The 18,379-nt window shown below is 36.1% G+C and overlaps 1 protein-coding gene across 2 annotated transcripts in view; it reads left to right on the plus strand.

Annotated features, from left to right (window-relative positions):
• The first annotated feature begins 15,268 nt into the window (after positions 1-15,268).
• The window catches only part of LOC145252736 (uncharacterized), an 81,176-nt gene continuing 78,065 nt past the window's right edge, over positions 15,269-18,379 (plus strand). Inside the window, exon 1 of one of the 2 annotated variants that reach the window (XM_080112603.1) lies at positions 15,269-15,498. The gene's annotated coding sequence lies outside the window, so the exon portion shown is untranslated. Of the gene's footprint in view, positions 15,499-16,020; positions 16,159-18,379 lie in introns of those variants that run through there. The other variant, XM_080112602.1, reaches the window with a different exon arrangement.

The following is an 18,379-nucleotide window of genomic DNA, read 5'->3' on the forward strand; positions in this document are numbered from 1 at the left end:
AATTTTTTTGACTACATTTAACATGGAATTCTCAAACTCCTCAAGGTAAGGGTTGTATTTGGGGTGGGCAGTGGTTTTTAATCCGTAAAATTTGGCAGCAATTCTTTCAATTTTCTTTTGTTCTCTATAAGAGTTGATAGGGAGTTCATTTGTTAAGATTTCTGGGTAAGATTGGTCTTCAGAGGAAATAGGCGCTTTAAGTTTATTTTTAATGCTTAAGTCATGGTGATAAGCCTTCCACCTTATATTTTTTAGGAAAGTGTTCAAAGTGAGAACAAATTTGTGGATATATTCTTGTTGGGTAGGAATAGGGATATCTTTGGCGGACAAGCAATGTGTTCCTTTTCAAACATATCTTGAGAGAATAAAAGCTCAACCGAACGGGAGCTTATAATAAAATAAAAATTACAATTAAATTTACCAAAATGATCCAAGATGGTAAAACTAAAGTATACTATAAATATTAAAGAATTAATATTTATAAAGTAATCTCAACCAGATGTAAAAGCTCGATAAAACAAAATAGGAGATAGAGCTTATAATAAGAGCAAATAGTTAATAAAACATGTTAAAAAACACTTTGAAAAAGAGTTAAAAACATATTTAATCTGAAAAGGAAACACTTAATAAGTGGATAGTCCTTAATCCATGGAGTTTCGAAGAAATATTTTCCTTCTCATCAGAGGGTAGGATTTAGCAAAAGGCGGGATCGGATTTTGCATACAAAAGTATTTGATGAAACTGCAAGTAAGTCAAAGATCTTACTTGATAACAAAAAGTGAAGCAGAGGGAATATGGTGAAGAAAAAGGTGATTTCACGTGAATGGATAGTCTGGTGAAAGGTAAATTATCCAATGATGGTAAAATCCAAAAATATAAATCCAAGAAAGTTAATTGAATTTCCATTCGCACAACTAAAATCCAAGGAAATCACGTAATTGAAAGATGGTCCAAAATAATCCAAAAGGCCGAAATCCATGGAATAATTTACAAATATGTACAAGGAAAAGGGGAAAAAAATCCAATAATATTAATAAAAGAAAAATAAGATATGTGTTTGACACGGCTGCCGAGACAAAATGTAATCAAGAAAAATCAATTAATTGTAATTTTTATTTTATTTTGTATATATATATATATATATATATTTATATATATATATATATATATACATATATATATATATACACTCGGTATCAAATTATTAATGAGTTTACATTTTTTTAAATATATAAGGAGCGAATGAATAAAAATCCATGAAACTTTGAGAAAGTGCTTACAATACTATTCAGCTACTCCAGTCAGAAAATAAAAGTATTTAAAGCAGTATTAGCAAAACTATGGCAGAAGATAGGAATATCTGTTGATTTCCGTGTGTCAAGTTATTAACGAGGTTGAGAAAAAAACACAATATACCATAACTTGTTTATTGAAATAATTTTCAAACATTAAATGAACTAGGAAAAAATGCTTAGAACACAATAACTACATAACAATTTCTACATGAACATAATTAGTAGAGGATATGCGATCCTTTTTTATGAATGTCTTGTAAAAGACGTTAGTCCACAGAATTAGTAAAATTTGTGATTTCGTCAACAGTTATTCCTCGTGATACCTCTTGCTCTTAAATTAGCGTCCACTTGCATAGAGGCGCCACTTCATGATACTCCAAAGGGTATCAACTGGGTTCAAATCTGGTGAATTTGCAGTCCACTCCATTTTCCATAGCCCAGAGAACCCCAGTTGTTGCAAATACTCTTTGCTTTTGTTTGCTGCATGCGAGGGAGCATTATCCCGCATAAAAATAATGGTTCTTCTGAACGTCAACCTTTGCTTCTTCAGCCATGGTTCAAAGTACTCCTTCAGGAAAGCTATGTAAGCATTTTTTATGCCTTTTGGGATTCTCCATAGGCCAACTAAAGTACCTCCGATAATCCCAGCCCAAATCATTATCCCACCACCACCTTGTTGCCGCCTTAAACGCTGATGACGATGTCGTCCATTTAGGACCTATCCCTTATTCCAGCCATCTGGGTCATCAAGAGTGACACGCACTTCATCCGTGAACAAAACTTTGGAAAAATCCGTTTTCATGTTGTCCTCTGCCTATTTGTTTCGGTTTTGTATGTGATGTTGTTTTAATGGAGGCTTTGTCACAGGCTTAACAGACTTTGCCACTTCTTTCAAAAAGTGATATCAAGTATGTTTTGAGAGATTCTTCAATCTGCCTTGTCAAAGACTTCTCGCTTTGTTCGCTCTGGGTTCTTAACAACTTCACGTTTAATTTGGAGTAGAGAACGGCGTGAAACAACTCTAGATTTACCTTTATCAGGTCTCTTATGTACCTTTGTAGGGTACTGGACAAAGTTCTTCACAGTTTGATGGTACCTTCCTATCATTTTCAATATTTCGAGGGTAGTTTTACCTTTTGCTATCTGTTCTGTAATAGTACTCTTTTTAGAACTGCTCAAACCACATTTACGACCCATTTGATTGACAACGCAAACTGCCTTGTTAATAATTAGGCACACCTCAAATACCGTGGATTCAGCAATTACGATGGCAAGTTATTTACATTGCGTGGAACAGTACAAAAATTTCATAGTACGCGCATCTCAGCATTGTCAACGTTTCCGAAGCTTTTGATATGAAACTACCGGTAAGTTTCTGAAAAATGTTATCTCGTTCATAATTTGACCATCTTTACGCTGCTGATCATATGCCCCACATTAGGGTCTTTGTGGGAAGGCTAGTTGACAGGGACAAACAAGCAATTTCTGGTTACAAGCAACCTAGCCAATCTTACCATTAAGGGGAATAGTGATAGTAACTTGCTTGGAGAATTTTATTTGTTAACCCTGTTGCGTAGCCGAATGACGGTGGCAATTGACCCTACAACTAAAAGATGACAGACAAGAAAAAGACGAAAAATGACAATCACAAAGAAGAGATGACATATGCAGTATGTATTGTCATGAATGAATATAAATCCGTTCAGGTTTATTTTTCGGAAAAAAACTGGAGTCCAGCTGGTGTTTGAACTGATACAGCTACGAGGTTGTTTCCAGTGGATACAGGATATACGCGCTGACTTGGGATGCTGGGTTGCTGGAAATCGAGCAAGTCGATGGTGAGTGGTCGCTGCTGCTGCTACTGGGTTCGGCCGTTGTTGGGGAGGTAGTCTAAACCGTTCTGTGTGAACATGACTGCTGCTGCTGTTGAGTTGGGTTGGGATGCACACAGGTCCAACCTTGCCGTGCGGCGATCTACCCACAATTGACTGCTTGTTGAAAAAAAAAACCTGTATTTATACTCGTCTGGCAGATGTAGTTGTAAATATTGTGGCTTGCAGTGCTGGTCGTCATTTTTGTTTTTGAGTTTTGTTTGTTTTTGTATCTTTAAAGTGCTGTAAGGAATCATCTGTTTGAGGTTTATATTCATGTGTCATATCAAATTGAAGCTAGGAAAGTTGTGAATATTATTCTAGTAGGAATTGTACTATTCGGAGTTCAACGGGATAATTATTCACGTCAAAGTTCTTGTCGAAGGGCCGTCGGCTGTGGTTTTTACGTTTTGAATTGGGATCCTTTTTTGGTGAGCTGTTTCTTTTGGTTGAAACTGCAACAACCCTCTCAACCATTAAACTGTACAGGGGCGGTGATGGAGTGTTAGCCTTTTTGTCTGCATGGCTAGTTTGTACTTGTTGCCAGTTATGACTCAACTGTGACTCATTCTTCCTCTTGTCTCCTTATTGACATGGCTGAGAGTATAGTAGTCAATGAAGGGTGAGGGAGGAGAGGTGCAAGAAAAGTGTTTGAGGAAGAAACTTTAGAAATAAAGTTGAGAAAAGAAATCTCATTCTAACATTTAAAAACAGCTTTATTGATTATCTTTGTTAGTAAGAATAAAGAAAGGGTTAGACATGGAAAGCGTTCCTGTGTGTAGACGTAGATTAAAGACTAAACAGGCTTGTTGAAAGTGACAGAGTTCATGTATGTTTGTGTCTAAAGTAGTAGTGGAAACGTGTATCACAAAAGATTAGAGAATGTATTGTAGGATGAGAAAGAGGGTTCGCGTGTATGCACCGCATTGAACATGTGTGGAGATAGTCATGTTGGCTTATTTTTATTGGTTGGTTGTTTTTGTTTTACAGCATATCAACCTTTTTCAGGTTATTTAATGCCGAATCTAGTTATTTTGAGGAACGATTTTTAATGGAGTATATTTGTTTTTTAAGTCGGATTCTATTTAATCCATAGTTGGGACCCTAACAGGTACTACCACTCTAGGTCAGAGTGGACCTGGGAGCAATGGCAATTAAAGGGTGGCTCCACACTCCCCAAGGCCCGCAAGGTGGGGCTTCACCATCGGATATAGTTTTAGGTCATATCCAGGACCGCTTGTTTGCATTCATGTCTTAATCGAACCCCAAGCCCAAAGGCTGGGTTAGTTCTGTTGAGTCCTAAAAAAAAAGTTGGGGGTGAACAGTACCATTCTACGTGGAATTATTGTCAATCTAAGATCTAGGAAGAAAAAGAGAGTGTGTTGCCGGTTTAACCTTTTATCAACTCAGTCATGTGATAGAGCTGGTTTCTGATTGGACAAGCCAGGAAGGAAGTGTATTCAAAATCTCTGCTGCGAGAATTCACTGCTTATGTTTGTTGCAATGTCATCTGCTACAAAGGATTCCTTGGCCATTTTCAGTAGTTCTTGAATTTCCCAATAGAGAGGTTGAGTTTCTTGAACTCCATCTATATTGTTGGAATTTTTTTTGTACCAACAATTGTGCATCCCTCTGTATACATTTATATTTTTATTCTGGTTCTTATATTTGATTTTTTGTATTTTGTGACCTTTATTCAACTTACTTTTGTATATTTTGGGTTTATACGAAACACCCTTTACTTTGAATAAAAAGGCAATGCTAGCTCCCTGATAATGACGTCACTGGTTCCAGTATGAAAAACGGCCTCTTTTAGATTCTGGTGGCGAGGAGATTGGACACGCTTCATTGCCTGTCGTGGACGAGGATTTTCCCAAACCTTTCCTTCAAAAAAGTATAATCCGGCAAAAGAATACCCGGGCGCAACGAGGCAAACTTCTGCAAACTTTATTTATGCGGCAATGATATGCACATATAATTTCAAAGACGTTAAATTGAGAAAAAATGTACATGTGATGTCTGCCACCAACTTTGTGAGTACATTTCTTAAAATTTATTGTATTTATTGAGAGAGTGATTAGGAAGTACTATTTGAATTTTTTAATACTGTATTTGTTCGTTGATACAACTTTTTCAATATAAGAACCAGCTTTTTTTTTTATTATTATATTTTGTTACTTGGTGTTCTTTGTTTTTGTATTTAATGCCTGCAAAGGGAAAAATTTGTAACTTTTTGTAAATAAAATCTCTTCTTCGTTTTTAAAACAAGACCTTTCTATTTTATTCTTTAACCCCTTTTCATTGCATCCTTTTATTTTTTTTCTGCAGGCTAGTAGTTTCGCGTTGACTATATCTGAAAGAGGATAAATTTCCGACAATATGAAATAGATGTAAATATTTCCTATTGGACAGGATAGAAGGTGGGAACAAGAAGATTCTCATCTGTCTCCAGTATTCTTTTGAAATAAAAGAAATTCCCTTATCGTTCATGAAAACTTCTACACGTTTTTTGTTTTGTTTTTTTAATTAATAATGACGAGAGAGGCATACCTAAACAATTTCAACATATTTTGTTTCACTCTCCATAAAATAAAGGGCAAAAAAGACTCTACCAACGGAAATTATTTGTTTCAGATTTTAAATTACATAGCAAAAAGTCTACACCAAAGGTGAAATTATTTGAACTACCCTTCGAAGAGGGACCCCTGTTTTATTTCACGAAAAGAAAACACATTAGGATCAAAAGGTCCCAGAAGATTGAGAGAGCATCTCTCTAAGAGAAAGATTGAAAAGAAGAAAAACTAAATAAGACGATTTTATATTTCTGCATATATCTTTCTTATTTCTTATTTCGTGTAGGAAAGTGAGAAATGTTATTTTTTTTCTCTTTTTTTTTTTTGAACTATAAATTTATCTTTCTCCAATCAATAAAAATACTGAAAAGGACTGTCTCTTAATTAGAGAGTTGGAATTTTTTTTGTGCCGGTGGTGGTGCATCCCCCCCTGTTTGCATTTATTTTTGTTTGTCTGGTTCTTATATATGATTTTCTGTATTTCGTATCCTTTATGATTTTTAGTTTTGCATATTTTGGATTTGTACGAAACTCCCTTTAATTTGAAAAAAGGGAAATGCTAGCTCTGTAATGACGTCGCGAGCTCAGCGCGAGATCCTTCCTCTTTTGAAATTCTGCTGACGTGGAGAGTGAACGTGTTGTTCATTGCCCGGCGTCGAAAATGGAATTTTCACGAGCCTACTTCAAAGAAGAAAACCCGGCAAGAAATTAATACCCGGAAACGTGACGAGACGTACTTCTGGAAACTATTTACGTGACTATGGTTTTGCATGTATTTTAGAAGGAGTGAAATTATTTTAAAGAAAATACCTTTTTACGTGACAAGGAATTTTGGAATCTCCTATCTGGACAAGCGACACGGTCTTGCTCCTGAAATCCATCTGTGTGTGTCTACGGTTTGCATGCAAACATGGAGGGAGAGAAAGTACTAAAAGGACTTTAAACAAAAAAAAGAAAAAGGCACGTGCCTGACTGGCTTTCAATTCGTGAGTACGCTCCTAAAATTTGTTTCCTATGCGAGTGTGATTAAGAGATACTATTTTGAATATTATTATTGAATTCGTTAATGGATACACACATTTTTATAAGAACCAGTGTTGTCATTTTTTTCATAATATGTTACCTTGGCATTTCATAAGTTTAATGCATGCAAAGGGAAAAATTTGCAACTTATTATTGTAAATAAAATTTCTTCTTCGTTTCAAAGCAAGACCTTTATATTTTATTCTTTACCCCCTCCCCCTCTTTTGTTTCATGCTGTTTTTTTTTCAGGTTAGTTACTTTAGCATCGAATTTATCTGGAAGCAAGATAAATTCCGACATTTTGTCATTTTTTCTTTGTGTAAAAGTAGTTTGGGAAATTTCTGCTTTTATTTGGGGGCATTTTGCAGATTGTTTTCCGACATTTTGCAAATTTCTCCCCTTTATGTAAAAGTAGTTGGAAAATTTCTGCTTTTATTTGAAAGCATTAGGCAAATTTTGTCCCCTATTAAATGCATTTTGCGAATTTATTATTCCCCTTTTCGGAATACTTTGAAAGTAAAGTATATTCCCTTTTCATCGAGATACATTAATTCTCTTTCGGTAAATGCATTTTGCAAACTTTGTCTCTATATTAAATACATTTAGCCATTTTTTGTCCCTTATTTGGGACACTTTGAAAATTAAGTGTACCCTTTTCCAATCGAGATACGTGTTAATTCCTTTTCTTTCAAGTTAGGATTGAATTTAACCTCTTGAAATTTCTATTACCTCCGCTACCTGACACTATCAACGTCACTTAGATTCGTTTGACTACTGTGAATTTCTTCCGCTATTTAAAGGCATTTTCCAAATTTATTTTCCCTTATTTAGAAGCATTTTGTAAGTTTACTGCTTTTATTTGAAGGCATTTTACAAACTCATGTTCCCTTATTTCAGAATACTCTTCGAATTAAGTGGTCTGTTATTTCAAATAATTTAGCGAACTAAGTTACTATACGCCTTGTATGATATGAAGCGTGTCCCCTCCCCTCTCTATTTCGAGACCCGTTTTATTCTCATGCTGTCAACGTGTTACTTAGCCAGGGTTAAATACACTCCTATCTCTGGCCCACTTGTTGACTCTTTCTGTAACCTCCCCGCACTCCATGGCCCGTACAGATATTTCAGCTACTAAATTCCCTTCCCTCTTAAGATGTAAATTGGCGTGTATCTTAATGTCCCCCTAAAACATTCAACGACTGGTATGTCCTGAATTTAGAAAACGTGTAATGCAATTTAGTGTTTCCAACGTTCAACATTCACTTAACAAAAATTCCCGAATTTAGCATTTTTATATACGTCTAGTGTCTTTATTTATATCTGACTAATATTTTACGCACAATTTTTCATAAATATTTTTCTTAATAAAAAGATTAAGCATTACGCATACTTTCCATTTTCTACCTTTAGAATTGAAGTTGTAACTTTCGTAACCCTCCTTCAAAATATAATTTACATTTTACTTGCTTTAGTTGAATTTCCATGGGTATTGCGATTTACGTTGGGAGAAACTATAGCATTTTCTGTCCCTAGTCAGCGAATAAGAAATCCTACTAGACTAAGGTAATTTTACTTTCGTCCTAATTCAGCGTGTTCGATATTTTTTGGAAGCTGGATTTTCCCCACTTTAAGAAACGACTTTTATCTAACTATACCCTCGTGGGGAGCCTAGTAAATAGAGACGATGTGTCTGAAGTCGGTGTTAGTTGTATGTACGTATTTTCCTCAACATATTAGAAAAAAAAAAGGAATAAGTATATACCCCATTATTTTGATTTAATAAACACGTGCGTTCTCTCACATGTGTTAAATGTTTCTGGGTTGTGAATTAACCAGATATTATTAGAAATATTATATTATTCGTTGAAGATATTTATTATAATTTTCTATAGCGAGTTTATACCCATTTGCTTTGTGGACTGTGTTATTCTGAGAATTTGTGAAAAGACGAGTTCCCTTTTCTTCGCCTTGGCCCGTATTTGCATTTGGTTATTTGAATTCCTTTGAAGATACACATGTGACATAGTGGCATGTACCCTCCCCCGACGTAGTTGTATATTTAAACTCTCTTCCCACTCTTTCCCTAGGTCGTATTCAGTGAGAATACTGCTATAAAGAGTGTTAAACGTTATTCTTCATTTCCAGTCAATTAATTTCCATATAGAAGTTTGAATTTTAGATTCACTTAATTTTAATTTTGAATCATAGTGACTCTTTTAATTTGTAACTGGGGATTGTATCCCTTAATATTTTCATGGCTCAATATGCTGTATTGGTCTTGTTTTGTTTGTGCTATGAGGAAGGAATTTTATGCAAATACTTTTGTAACCTTTGTGTGTGTATTTTTTTGTGTATAATATTGGAACGCCTATTATTTGTATTTGTTTGGATTTATTCCATATTTTTTAAAACGGAACAAACGCTGCACGATGTTGGTCACTCGTTCTTCTGGATTCCTTGTAAGGAAACGAAAGTTTATTTAGGGAGGATTATCGCCATCTTGGATTTATTGCGTTTGCAGAAGGAATTACCTAAGCCTTATTTTATAACAATGAAGGCCGATGTTGTTGAATGGTTAGCATCGGTGGATAATATAACTGAGTTGTTTGGTGATCGTTCCTTACGTGAGGACGTGGACTGTTCGCTAGTAGAAGCGGATGCTGTTAATTTTGTAGTGTTCTCGTCCCAGGTTCGATTCATTCTTTTGAGGTTGGCAGATAGTGTGGAGTGTGATTCCCTGTGTAACCCTGTGATCTTCGAAAACCCTAGCGAGATGTTTGGCGAGTTACCAACTACTAAGCCCGAATGTCCAGACTCTGAAAACTGTTTGCTGAGTTGCTGGCAAGTTTGGCTTGGAAGATGTTGCATCACGGTCTGAAAGCAGTGTTGCAAGTGCCACTTCAGAGGATCTGCGTAGTCAGGTGCTGAAGTTTGATTTTTCTGGCGGGCAGTTTGCCTGTAGTATTCTAAAGAAAAAGGTATTGCGAGTGAGATTCCCAGGTATCATGAATGATACCACTCGTGTCCACAACTTAGTAAGTGTGGGCACGAATATTGTGAAATTTATGGAGGGATTTCCATGGGATGTTGAAATTACTTTGCCCTCTAACCATGTGAGTTCGAAAACTCGCATGTGTGGTTATCTTCCACAACCTTGTCAGAATACCGAGGAACTTAATCAGGACGGTGGGATATTACTCCGGTCATATAGTTCTGACAATAACCAGTGGTTAAAGGACAGGAGTCTATCCTGTGTGAAAGTACAAGCTTTGTGCACTTTAAGTGCTAATGTTAGCACTGGGAGAGAAATTCTCCATCAAGGATATAGGGCAGAAAGCACTATATCCACCTGTGAAGGTGTAAAAATCAAGAGGAGAATGGTTTTTGAAGAGTTACGTGAACTCAAGTTGGACTGGGGGGGGGGTCCAGATTCAGGTTGAGTGTAACTCGATAAAGAATCCCATGAGGGATCCTGTCGAATTTGCTGACTATATGGTGTGTAGTTCAGCTTCTCCGAGTTCCTACGAGAATGTAGGATATGTTGTTCAGACATCGCTTGCAGAACCTTCATTCTATGAAGTTGTTTCTTTAAGTAGAACGCTTCCTACTTTGGAGTCACATGCAGGTGTTTTTGTTTTTAAATATTTTGTGAAGATCTGCCTTGACGTAGCCTACTGCAGTATTGCAAGAGCTATCAAAGTCAAGCTTGATTTGTCCAGGGGTGTTTCTGAGATGCTCAGGACTATCTTATGCTTAGTTAGAAGAGAGTTTTCTAATGCTGAGATGTTTGTTTCAGTGCTGAACTCAAGAAGATTGGATCTCTCCTTGATAGGAGTCTTCCATAAGCATTACATCTCCAGCTACCTAGGTGTTTCTGACATTTATACTCAACTTTGTTTGTTTGGCTATATGTATATGGCTATGCAAACGTTTAAAACTGTAATTGTCTTGCACAATTTGTGCAGGAGGGGGGATTCAGTTTTATTTCGTTCCACCAAGTTGAAGAACTTATCAAAGCATAGGGTTGATTGGATTCGCCCCTCTTGTAGCTCACTGGACTCTTGTGGTTACGAGGGAGCTGAGATATTTTGGTATTCGCCAGAGATAATAGAAGGATGAGGAGGTTGGATGGTAAGTGAACTTCTCAAGCCTTTATACTCTTATATGCAAATAGTTAATTACCTGGCAGAATATTCTCTGTTCAAACTTCTGTTGCAACCTAGCATCGTAAGATTTGTTTTAAATTTGTGAATTTGGTTATGTACTCCTCTGTTCTAACCTAAAACATGAATGTTTTCACGTGGATTTTTGTAGAATGAGCTTATTTGAATTTTTCTGCTTTTTTGCTCTGATATGTGTTTCCTGGAGAGTTCCTGACCATACATTGCATTGTGTGGTATATGTATATATAAAGAAAAATTTTTTGTATTGTAAATTTTACAGGTATCATCCAACTGTGGGCTGACTGCCATTTCCTGTTGGGGGAGAGTGTTGGAATTTTTTTTGTGCCGGTGGTGGTGCATCCCCCCCTGTTTGCATTTATTTTTATTTGTCTGGTTCTTATATATGATTTTTTTGTATTTCGTATCCTTTATGATTTTTAGTTTTGTATAATTTGGATTTGTACGAAACTCCCTTTAATTTGAGAAAAGGGAAATGCTAGCTCTGTAATGACATCACGAGCCCAGCGCGAGATTCTTCCTCTTTCGAAATTCTGAAATCCATCTGTGTGTGTCTACAGTTTGCATGCAAACATGGAGGGAGAGAAAATTCTAAAAGGACTTTAAACAAAAAAAAAGAAAAAGGCACATGCCTGACTGGCTTTCAATTTGTGAGTACGCTCCTAAAATTAATTTCATATGCGAGTGTGATTAGGAGATACTATTTTGAATATTATTATTGAATTCTGTAGCAGAATTAGCAGTAACCAAAATGAGAAATAGAGAGCTTACCTCGGATACGTCTGTTTTGGGCTGAGCGGAAGAGAGAGTTCCAAGATGGCCTCCATGGGCTTTTATTAGCATTTACTCAATGTAATTATCATTGAATCACGTCTACTCTCGTGCGATTATGCAAATACGTCGTTCCTGGACTCTATAAAGGCAGGACACTGGAAAGGAGAGGGAGCGTTCTGCAGATTGTGTGTAGGTGATTCTGGCGAGTAGATTGTGCTTGTTACGACCCACGTGTCTGCGAGAAGCGAGTTTTTGTTCCATCTGTTTTTAGTTGTATTTTTTTTTGTTTGTTTTGCCTAGTACATTTTTGTTTCAAGCTATTTCGGCTTAACTATGGCGGAGGTGCAGATAAGCAGCGATATTATCAAGCCGTTCTCTGGCAAGGGAGATGTTGTAGCATGGCTGAAAAAAGTGAGACTTGTCGCACAACTTCAGCAGGTGGATGATGTAACGAGTCTGCTACCTTTATATCTGGAAGGTGATGCACTGGCCCTCTACATGGAAATGGAGGAGGATGATCAAATAGAAATAGACCAGATTGAGGCCCGATTAAAGGAGGCATTTACCGATGACGCGTTTGCAGCATACAGAAAAATAACTATGGTTAGATGGGCTGGCGAACGTGTGCATGTTTACGCCAACAAAATCAGGCAGTTGGTTGGATTGGCCGGATTCACAGGAGATGGCTTAGAGAGACTCACGAAATTGACTTTCGTCACTGGGTTCCCTGACGCTATCTCAATTGCTCTTCAACAGGTGCCGAACATCAAAGTCCTGACCATGGAGGAACTAATGTTGAGAGCAAGAATTTTGACGACGACTGGGGAACACAATCAGGACGTGGTTGCGGCCACACGCTTACCCAACAACCACAGGGCCCAGAATATTCCTGTTAGTGTGACCTGTTTCAAGTGCAATACGAAAGGCCACTTTGCAAAAGACTGTCGAAAACGTGGAACACGGTGTTACCGTTGTGGTGAGTGTGGACACTGGGCTCGGAATTGCTCAGGAAATGAGCACGGGGACGCATAAGCGCCAGTCTCCTTCCCCACCAAGATGCGAACATGACGCTCCCGGTGATAAGCATGCATGGGACGCGATGTTTGGCGCTTATTGATACAGGATGCTCTAGGACTATTTTACATGCAGACCGGTGTCGGTCTTGGAGAAAAACGAACGTAAATGTCAAAATGATTGGTGGAATGTCCCATGCGTGCTGCGGTGTTGGAGCGGTCTCTGTGTCCACTGACAAAGGTGTGTCTGCTAGAATCGATGTGTTGGTAGTGCGTGGCAAACCGCTGGGGTTTGACTTACTTCTAGGGATCGACACCATAAAAGCTCTGGGTAGTGTCGTTGTCAACCCTACAGGATCAGTGTGGCTGGGCGACAGGAAAAATATTAAATGCGCAGCCATTTCTATTAATGAACCGGATTTCACCGCCACCTTTGATCATCAAAACCGAACGTGGACCGCATCGTGGAAGTGGTCTAAGGACCACCCCCCTGAAAGACTACACAATCGAATGTCAGAATACCCAGTGCCGGCAGAAATCCGTGAAGAATACACGCAGGAGCTCCGCACCTGGATAGATAATGGTTGGCTCGTGCCGTACCCAGAGGATAAATTGGGACCTCCCAAAGGCCTAATTCCCCTGATGGCTGTGATGCAGCAGAACAAAGCCAATGTGCGCCCGGTAATGGACTACCGGGAGCTAAATCATTACGTAGACACGTTTACGGCCAACGCAGATGTTTGTGCGGCTAAGCTGCGCAAATGGAGACAAAAAGGTGCTAACGTGTCTCTTCTGGACCTCAGGAGAGTATACCTACAAGTCCGGGTCCATGAGACACTGTGGCCATACCAGACTGTGGAAATCGATGGGAAAAAATATTGCCTGACCCGTCTGGGGTTCGGTTTGAATGTGGCTCCCCTGATCATGAGAGCAATTGTCAGCGAAGTATTGTCTCAGGAAGAAGTTGTAAGCCGCGCAGCATCTGCTTTGGGCTGAGCGGAAGAGAGAGTTCCAAGATGGCATCCATGGGCTTTTATTAGCGTTTACCCAATGTAATTATCGTTGAATCACGTCTCCTCTCGCGCGATTATGCAAATACGTTGTTCCTGGCCGCTATAAAGGCAGGACACTGGAAAGGAGAGGGAGCGTTCTGCAGATTTTGTGTAGGTGATTCTGGCGAGTAGATTGTGCTTGTTACGACCCACGTGTCTGCGAGAAGCGAGTTTTTGTTCTGTCTGTTTTTAGTTGTTTTTAGTTTTAGTTTTTTTTTGGTTTGTTTTGCCTACTACATTTTTGTTTCAAATTCGTTAATGGATACACACATCTTTATAAGAACCAGTGTTGTTATTTTTTTCATAATATGTTACCTTGGCGTTTCATAAGTTTAATGCCCGCAAAAGGAAAAATTTGCAACTTATTATTGTAAATAAAATTTCTTCTTCATTTCAAAGCAAGACCTTTATATTTTATTCTTTACCCCTTTCCCCTCTTTTGTTTCATGCTGTTTTTTTTTTCAGGTTAGTTACTTTAGCGTCGAATTTATCTGGAAGCAAGATAAATTCCAACATTAGAGATCCCCTTTTTTATAATGTCTTTTTGTATTCTCCTTTTTTTTTTCTTTTTTTTTTTTTTTACATGGGTGTCACCACTTATCAAGGCCCAGAGGCCACTCGAGGATAAGGGTTAATAGGTATACATTAGTCATTGGGATTTTAGCATAGTAAACAGTGGGAATTTTGTAACTTGGATTACTTAGGGGGACGATTCAATTAGAACTTGTTCACATTAGACTTTTTCTTTTTTTTTTTTTTCATAGGCATCAACACATTATCAAGGCCACGAGGCCACTCAAGGATAAGGGTTAAAGAGTGTACAGTAGAAATTGGACAATATAGTAATCATTAGTAATGAAAATTTGGTAAATTTGATAACTTATATGGAACGGCTCATCAAGAACTTATTTACGTTAGACTTGAACACAACCATATTGTAGTCAGCCGGAAAGCAGGGAAACGGAAGACAATTCCACAGGCGCGCAGTTCTAATAAAAAAGCTTTGTTCATGGAATCTACGTTTAGGTTTAGACACAGATAAAGAGTGGGGGGAATTATTGATAGTGTTTACAGCTAGACGAGTGTTTCTTGTGAAAGTTTTGCGAGGGGGGACCATAGATTGAAGCTCAGTCGAACACTTTCCATGAAAATAACGATACATCAGAGACAGACTCGCAACATCTCTTCTGTGAGATAGAGGTTACAAGGAAGAGAAAAGGGCATCTCCTACGAGGCTACGAAGTCTATTTTGAACTCTATCAAGGCAGAACAAAGTCAATATGTTGCATGTTTTAATTTTGTAATTGGTATTTAAGAGTAATTTAACCCTTGCTTTGGAAAATAAAAGCAATGTCCTTTATTCTTTCCATAAAATTTGGACTAAATTAATTCACTTTATGTGTCTAATTTTTATTTGCTTTTTTTTCGTTTTATCTCTCTTGCTTTTTCCATTTTTTTCTTTTCCACTTAAGAGAGGGAATTTGATGAACAAGTCAAATTTTTTTCTTCCTTGTGGCACCCTCTTCCTTTCACAATACGTTCAAGTCTGTATCCTGTTGTTGTGATAAGCTTCCAGTTCCGGGATATTATTATCCCCGTCTCCTTTCACACTACTCCCTCTCCTGATCCTATTCATGGTAGCTTTTTGACGTAATTTTCCGTTTGTAACGTCATCCAGTGTGCACGGTTACAACATACAACTATACAAACAAGCAAGTAAGAGATAAATTCATGAAACAATTAAAATAAATCAGTAAATAAAGTAAATAACTAGCTTTTATTTCAATTATTTATAAACTTTGTTTTCACATTAAGTTCCGGAATAATAATTTATATTAAAAACAGGGAAAAAAAAAACAACACCTTAGTTTTAAGATAAATTATCGATTTATAAAAATTGTGTGTAAATTTTTTCTATCCAAATACAAAATTTGGTGAGATATATTTTATAATTCTCAAATGGTAGAAAAGAAAAATGAAAGCGTTATTATTCGTTGAAAAAAAAAAAAAAAAAAAAAAGCCGACATTTGAGCTGCTTAAAACAAACAAACAAAAAAAATTTCCTTTTAGGGAGCAATCATTATTTGCAATTTTCTACACATGTGAGATATCACATTTAAACACACAATCTTTTCTTTTGTATATTTCTATGTGCAATTGTATTAATTATAATATACTATTATATTTTTATAAGAAGATCGGACAAGATGAGACACGTAGAAGAATAAAAGTATTCCCTGAAAATTTATCAAGCGATCACTTTCATAATTAAGACCGCTCCCTGGCATTAGTCTCTACGCCATTTTTACTATTGGTTGTTCGTTTTTGCCTGTTAAAGATTTTCTTCTTTTTAAAACCGAATTAATGAAGTAATTGGTAAGTTATTTATTTATCTATTTTCTAATTGTGTTAAATTTGTTCGTTTAAGTTTCATTGCTCATTAATATATATATCTTTTTCTTTATTTCGAAAGCAGTCTGTAAAATAAATTCCACTTTTCTAAGTGCGTTTGTATTTTCTTTACCCGATTCAGCGTGGCCATTTAGTCGGTATTCAGTCATGCTTTCTTTAATAAAACCAAGTCGTGATTAAGTTTCGTTAGAGATAATTATTTATCATATAAGGATGATATTCGAGAATTATTTTACCCTTTTCGGCCTACTATTTTTGTTCGTTTGTTAAAATATCGTCTCAATAAATTTTGAAAAGATAAAAAGTTGAGCCCTCTTTTTATGGCCACCTCCATATTCTCTGTTAGGGACACGCATGTCACTGACACGGCTTTTTTTTTTTTTTTTCCTGTTTTAATAATTGCTTTCAATTAAAAAACAAAAAACCCAAAAACAAAACTCAATATTTTATTATTAACAATGTAATTTGTATATTTTTCTTGTCGGTTTGTGATATTTTGAAAATAATCTCCATTTCTATTTAGAAATCTTAAAACGTTGACTGTTACTACTACCGCTAGGAACTCCATCTTTTATTTGTTTCTTCTAGTCCTAATTTTAATGTCTTTTTAATTTGTTACTTCCCTATTAATCTTTTTTTTATTGGCAATTTATTGTCACTTGTGATACGAATAAAAAAACCCAATTAATATGCTAAAATTTCTGCTTTAAAATATATTTTCGTAATACCACCACGAACGTAGTGTTGGTTAATGGTTGTTTTATAAAAAGCATTTTTTTTTTTCTTGGCGCTTCTGCATAATTTGAACTGAACGAAACCTACTTTTTGCCAAACCAAACCTAAAACTTGGGTTAGAGTTAAAAAAAAAAAAAAAACCCTTCCTGAATCCCAACACTAACCCCAAGTCTGTGGGAGACAATATAAAAAGATAGAATTTATGCAGAATACGGATCGTGCTAAAATAACGTTATTTAGAAACCCGTTCTTAGCATGTTTTTTAAAGACTATTCTGGAGAATTTATAAGCATCGCACCGCACAGGAGCCATGGAAGAAAGAAAAAAAAATCTGTTTAGGTATTCAAATTAAGCGTTATTTTATTTTTTTTTATATACTAGTAAATGAGGAATCATTTCCGCTAAAAGTCTAGTTAGTATTATGCATCTAAAATTGAGAAAAGTACAGCAACGTTATGTGAAGAAGCCGAAGCAAAACAAAATGATTTGAACTGATGTCGTGTTTATCTAACAATGAAACTCTAATTTTAACTCGAAATGATTCCCCATCCATCTAATAATATAAATTAATATTTAATGAAAACTATTTTTAATGTCGGGTTTGTATTACTGTACACATGGATTCGAAAAAGTTGTCAAAAAAAAAATATATATATATAACAAATAAATGTTATCAAAGGCAAGATAAGTTACTTTTCTACTTAACTAGATATGTTTTTAGTGTTTTTTTTTTTTTTTTTCGATGTAACATGTTTATTCAGCTCTAAAAACCGTGACTTAGGCTGACATATATTCGGCGGATTTTTAACAGTATTTTGACTGATTTTTTTATTTATAACTCCTTTTCCCAAACTTACCGTCTTAGAGATGGAGTCGGCCGCCATTTTAAATTTTCCAATACATCGGTAAACACTGTTTTTCGAGCTGAATAAACATGTTACATTGAATAAAAACACTAGAAAATTATCCAGTTAGGTAGAAAAGTAACTTATCTTGCCTTTGATAACATTTATTTGTTATATATTTGTTTTTTGACAACTTTTTCGAATCTGTGTGTAGTAATACAAACCCAGCGTCCCATATATATTTCGTACTTTGACCTAAAAATTTAGGTAATCGTGAAGAAAGAGAGAGCCTGTTTCCTCCGTTCGACTATAGGTGGCGTTACTGTCTGTCCACCCAGTTACGGAAGTACAAAATGTATATAATGCCACCCTTGAAATAAAAATAAATGTTTTTGTTATATTTTAATTTTAAACATGTTTCTTTTCTTTTTTTGGGCAAACATATTTAAGTTTTATTTTTTTTTGCAAACATATTTAAGTTTTATTTTTCCAAACATTTACGTTTTGATGCTTGTTTATTTTTAAACATTTACGTTTTTTTTTTTTTTTTGCAAGCATAAACTAAATGTTTTTACTATATTTTTCTTTTAAACATATTTATGGGT

Source organism: Euprymna scolopes, chromosome 29 (genome assembly GCF_053919585.1).
Source record: "Euprymna scolopes isolate OS-2025 chromosome 29, ASM5391958v1, whole genome shotgun sequence".
Taxonomy (NCBI): Eukaryota; Metazoa; Mollusca; class Cephalopoda; order Sepiida; family Sepiolidae; genus Euprymna; species Euprymna scolopes.